Raw genomic sequence first — 6,662 nt, 5'->3', positions numbered from 1 at the left:
GGCAGGTGCGGAGCCGACGCCCGGTCAGACAGTGGCACGACTACCGCACTCCGAGCTGGTCCTGGTGGCTGTAGCGGTGAGCGAACGGAGCGATCCGTCCAGTGCATCCCCGTTCCCCCAATGGGGAGAGAGGGCTCATGTCGGAGTCGTGACACGGAGCTTTCCGCCTATTGGATGGCGGCGGCTTCTACTAAAACCCGAAAGTTCCGGTAGACTGCCTACTCCTAAGGGTCGACGGGCTCGGGAACACCGCGTAGAAGCATCGCTGCAGCAGCGATATTCTGGCCAGCCTAGGCGAATTGTGGGACATCATTTCCCTCATTCACGATGTCACATTGGACCTGACGGGCGCGGCCCCAGGTGCCAGCCGCCAGGCCATGTGCGTGGGGCGCGACGTGCTGGGCCGACTGAGCCAGCGTAGGCGGTGGCTGGTTCTGCTGCCGTTGTCGCAATTCCTCGGCATGCGCTTGAGCGGACGCGAGGGCCTCCACATGCTGATTCGGAGGGGTGTGAGTCTGTGCAGATTCCACAACCACCGGCGGCTGTCCTGGAGCGTCCGCCAAGGCGCACTCCTAGGACGGACAATGGCGTGGTGCCACGTAGCCAACGCTGGAATCGTCGCTCACGCCCTCACCATCCAAGGGTTCATGGGAAGCGGCAGGAGCGCGTCCTGCCATTCCCACGAATTCAGATGTGAGGGGGAAAGGCGTCAGCACCCTTCAGAGTCCCTGGGCATACGTATCCATAGAGGACGTGAGGCCGTAAGGGACCGATCGTGCGGTGTTTGCGGCGTGGATGACACAGTCTCTCCGGGTGCTCGATTGGGGGATGGTAAATGAAGAGTAAGTAGCAGTACGTGTATTACTTACAGTGAGGTTTGAGCAGAGAGTTTGCTCGGATAGAAGCGCAGATGTCGCGCTGTCGATGTCACGCATCCCGGAGTCGATGGAGAGCGCCCCTTCGACGGGTGTCGGAACATGCACCTCCTTGCGGAGGTGGAGTACGTCGAGCCAGTCGGCGACGAAGTCCAGGCTTCCGAAGCGGAAGGCCTGGGAAGGCTCGAAGACGGGTGGAACCCACATCCCAATGAGCGAGAGTGTGGGAAATTCCACCGAGCCGAAGCGAATCGTATCGCCCAAGCCTGCCACGGTGGGGGTGGCGGAAAGGTGGGCCATCCGATTACCAAAAAAGTGTTGAACGTACAGCGTCTTCCCCACGGACGGTGCCAACTGTCGATACAGAAAGTGACCAACTAGTAAATATTTGTAGTTTTGCTGCATGTTGTGATCGGAGGTGGCCTAGCACTCAATGACACAGGATTTATACTGGTTCAGGCAACGTGCCCTACGTCCAGTGTGGGTCAGTCGGTGACTTTATTCCTGAGCCCAGGTGCTCGAAGTCTGTAGTGGGGTTACAAACGAGAGAGAGAGAGAGATGGGGTGTCCGGTCGGTCCGGTCGGAAGGGCCAAGATCGACAGGAGCTATGCTATGAACGAAGAGTCCAAGCATGTGCTTGAGGCGTTGTGAGCTATCGATCTAATGAACCTAAACTTGAAGAAGTCGACTTGGGTTAACTGCCTGTGTTTGGAGGGAGCACATCCCCTTTTATAGAAGGGGATGGCTTTACAAGTGAGAGGGAGAGTGAGTACGGACGTTTCTAAGCCTTGTTGCCCACGCCGATGGGGATGGGATAATGGTGGGCGCCCGCAATACTGTTGATGTCACTGCAGAATGTCAGGTACATGTGGGAGGTTGAGTTGCTTTCTTCATGTTGACACAAAATGTGACACTGTGCCTCACACACAGCAAGCCGAAAAACGTAGCTTCAATCGGGTTCCCGGATGCTTCGTTATCCAGAAGCGTGCCAGTCAGTTTGACCTAAAAACTAACAAGGGACAAAATAATTAAATGTCAAACCGGAACATGTCGGGTAATACCAGACAGTTCCACATATACGGCCCTGAAGCCACTTACAACGACATACAGCTATAGAGAGCTGTCTGCCAATGAGTTCATAAACCATTTAGCTAATGATAAGATAAATGCACGTGGAGATCTGATTGCCGAATATACGTGCATGGGAAGACATGTTTGAACAAGTGAAATTAATTATGAGTTAATGCATAACCAAGCTCGGCAATCTAGCCGAGTTGGGGTCCATGAAGCAGGAACGTGCAAATAAATACATTCAAACTAATCTAAAACCTGCATCTGCCGCACGACACCTAGTTTCATCAAAGCTTAAACGCAATTAAAATACACGAACCCACGACATGTGACAATCTAGATCAAAATAATTCAGCCATTACGAGTGTATTATCTATTTGCGAAGGTAATACGGGAATAATGATCATTGAAGCACGAATAAAACCATAAGAGAGGGCCGAACAATATTGATCTAGATTGGGCAGAGGTGTGTTACAAATATATAAAATATTTAAAAACATGCAACACTGGATAACTTAATGAATCTACTTAGATTTGCCATATCTAATAGAGCCGATAACTATCTTGCTTTCACTAAGCATATTGAACAAACGCCTGCCGCACGGTATTTACTCATAAGCAAAGCATAAGCAAAGACTTCTTGATTGTCAAGCAAAGATCCGCCGCACGACCATTGAAAACAAACAAGACTACTTGCATCACGTCTAAATCCATCGCATGATACTAGACATGATAACAAGGTTGTCGGAACTTACGGAGGTCGACGGATCGATGACTCCTCTCGAATAACTCGACGACACGACAAAAGGACTCGAAAGTTGGCACGGGGCCGGTTGTATTGATTTGGTTGTGAACCCTTATTACAATGGTCGAGGGTCAATATTTATACCCTAGACAAAATGTGAGTCCCAAAGGACTACGATTTACAAAGGAACTTCTAAACAAACTTGGAAACTTACGATTCCTTACCCTAAACTTATAGATTCCTTTATTAATACAACTCTCATCTTTCCGATCGGTCTTGCCTGCTATCTTCTGTTTTCCCGAATGGAGTTACCGCCTTCCAGAATAACCGACCGCACAAGCATTTAGCCGACCGCTTGCGTTGTTTGCTGAACACCCTTCTTCCCGCATGTGGGTCTACCTGTCATCTTCCAGAATTGACCAAAATCCAGTGTTAACACATGCCCCCTCAATTTCGGGATAAAAGTTGTTTTATTCTGAAATTGACCACAAGCTCTTTCATTCTCCTAGGTCATCACCGTTCAAAACCGCAGCCGCTGCCCAAAAATTCAAGCTTTCAGCGCAACTTCGGACCTCCTTCAAATCTTCAATGGCGACCTAGGATGAAATCCCAGAGGTAAACTTTATTTCTATTCGGCAACTTTCATCCCATCCTTCCGCTCCTCTTTTGATTTACTCCCCTCTGATTTCAATCATCTTCTAAAGGAGTACAAGAGCCAGATTTTGATCCCTTATGCTGCCAACCCCGACTCCTATTTCCTTGGCCCAATGGGAAATCCTGACCCTTCCGAAATTATTGAGAAGGAAACCCAAAGAATTCCTTTCAAGTCTGGGATTACCTCGCCAAACCGATGGCCAAACACGTTCAAGAATTGGCCATTTCCCCCAATCATCGGATGGCGTAACTGGTATAGGAGAATGCTGGAGAAAAGCAGCAGCCACTGGGAAAATCAGGACATCAGTCATTGTCTGGAATTATCTTTAGCAGAGACACCCAGGAATGACTCCCTTCTGATAGCAGCTTCTCATTTTTGGTCTGACGCTATCAATGCCTTTATCTTTGGCCATGGTATTATGACCATCACTCTAGCCGACGTATTCATGATGACTGGCTTGAATGTGTCATTGCCAGTATATCCCTACAAGTACAAGAGCAAAAGTAACCAAAGAGCCATCAGCTCTGGATGTGGATGGGTCAAACATATTCAGAACTACATGAACGCATCTGGCACCGTCTCTGACAAAGAGTTGAAAGCCTTCATGAATATGTGGCTATGCAGATTCATCTTCTGTGGAAAATCCAATGAACCAACCCTGAATCATATGGTAATGGCTGAAGACTTGGCTGCAGGCACTCAGATCCCACTAGGCAAACATCTCTTAGGGTCTGCTTATCATATGATGCATCAGATTACTCTTCAGATGCGCCAAGGTGGAGAAATCTCTTGTGTGAATGGTCCCTGGTGGCTAATTCAAATGTGGCTTCAGCTATATATGCATCAGATAACCCCTATGAGCCTCTTCAATCTAAGTTTTCCTTCAGTCAACTATGCTGAAGGCAACACAGCAAAGGTCAAGGCTTGTCAGACTTATGGGGAAGCAGCATCATCCATAAGCATTGACATAGACATCGGTCATTTCTTCAAGCTATTTTTCAAAGGATTCGGCAATGTGCTCTGGTTTCCTTACAGAGAAAATGAAGATCTGACTTTGCCCTGCAAATTTAGCTATGAAATTGGTTGTTCAGGCCAAGAATCCACGGAGATCTTCAACTCCTTTGTCAAACCTTGCACTCTGCCAGCTGAATTTCATCATGGGAGATTAGTACAATCAACCTATGAATTCTATTATCCAAACATGGTGGCCAGACAATTAGGATGCGGCCAACTACCTCCAAAATTCCCCTTCTCAACAATCATAAAGTCAAGGGAAATAATAACAGAAGGAATGGAAGCCAAGAAGGTCTTTGAATTAGGATGGGAATTGCCAATATATGAACCATCTCCATTTGGGCTAATAGATGTTGCTCATCCCTTCTTTGTTTCTTGGTGGCAAGAATGGCATGCTCATATCTTCAATATATCAGCTCATTCTTTATGCAAAAATTTGCAACCCGATTTTGCTTCTGACAGTGAGGTAATTTCATTATGCCCGTCATTTTTTGTTCTTGAATCCACTTCTTACTTTAACATCTGGTCATGCACAGGATCTTGAGCTTACTCCCCCAGCCAAAGCAATCCAGTACTATTCGGCTGGTCCCAAGCCTGCTCTGGGGTTTGACGCTCCAAACTTAAAGGAATTCATGAAAGCTCCTGTAACTTTGGATTCAGCACCTTTAAAGGCACTCATGAAAACTCCTATCACCTCAGCTGCTGCATCCTCAAGAGGAAAAAGCAAAAGGAAAACATCTGACAATTTTCTCTTACCCAAGAAACCAAGGACCAAGAAAGCCAGATTATCTCCTAAGGCATGAATCTTTTATTTTCTTATCAGGTTAACAACCTCATTTAGCAGTAAACCTGACCACCTCTATATTTATTGCTTCCATTGCAGCCACAAGTCGAAATTCCAACACTGGGCAATACCTCAGCGCCTGCAGAACCAACCCCTGAAGTTTCTACTGAAGATGAAGAAATTCATGATAATGAAATTTCAGAGACTCATGAAGCTGAAGGTTCAAAGGTTCATAAACCTGATGAGACTATAGGTAACATTGTTCAACCAATTCTCTTCTCCTTTCTCTTTAACAACATCTATCTCTTATGCTCATTATCATTTACTTTACTGAGAATAGATGAGATCTTAGATGAACTGGCAAGGGAAACTTCTCCTGATCAATCTCCAGATCCGTCTCCTCTGAACCTTCAATCAAGTCCTCCATCAAGCCAGGGTATAACCCATCCTGATGACCAATCAGCCCAACAGGTAATGTCTTGTCTCATACTATATTTTAGCAAAATTACCCAATCGGCTAACACCTTCTTTCTTCCTCTTTGTCTAGAAGAACATCACTAAACCGACCACTAGTTACTCCTTCTCTATTGAGGACTACATTATTGAGAAAGGTGAAGAGATCACTTCTCATCAAACTTTGTCACTGGAGAATCAGGCTCGGCTAAAAGAAGTGATTATTCTGCTGAATAAGGATACCATTAGTCTGGTTCAGGATGCAGACCAGATAAAAGACCTCCTTGAACTCATTGATCAAGATATCCCTTCTGCTCTCAAGGCTCCCCTAGAATCTGCAGCCCATCTTGATGATCACTTTGCTATGGTGAGAAGGGCAACCAAGAACATATCTTCGAGGGCCGCTCTACAGAAGGATAGATCTTTGAAAAAGCTGGAGATTAAAGATCTTCACTCTCATATCCAGACTACGAAAAATTCTTTGGCAACCTTGGGGCCTGAACTGAGATCCATGGAGGATGAAAAAATCAGACTAGAAGCTCAACTAGCCGAACTGAATGCCAAAATTCAGTCTCACAGGGCCCATATAGCCAATCTGCCGAAGAACATAGAAGCAACTTCACTAAAGATAGCTTCGACCATCAAAGAAGACCAGCAGATCAAAAATAAGTTGTCCAGCATCCAGAGTTCTGAAGATGAAGATCAAAAAGTGCTAGATAATGTTAGCCGAATCAGGACTGAGGCCATAGAAGCAATCAATCATCTTCTGAACCAGTAGACATTAGGCTTGTAATAAACTTTAAGTGTGATACCCTTTTTTCCTTGATTAAACAACTTTATGTTCACTTATTTTCATTCGTTCGGAAAAAAGCAATCGGCCATTTTCCCTTAAATTACTCGATTAGAATGTAGCCGATTGTCTCCATTCTTCCGATAGCCGAACGAATCCAATCCAAATACTGTGAGGGTATAGCCGAACAATGTTGGCTCCAATAAATCATGGAGATATTCAAGCGACGTTCGACTTAACTCAGGCCTGGCCCAGTCCAGTAACGGTCCAGCCG

The sequence above is a fragment of the Miscanthus floridulus genome, unplaced genomic scaffold (assembly GCF_019320115.1).
Source record: "Miscanthus floridulus cultivar M001 unplaced genomic scaffold, ASM1932011v1 fs_854, whole genome shotgun sequence".
NCBI classification, from domain to species: domain Eukaryota; kingdom Viridiplantae; phylum Streptophyta; class Magnoliopsida; order Poales; family Poaceae; genus Miscanthus; species Miscanthus floridulus.
This window is presented reverse-complemented; position numbering follows the sequence as displayed.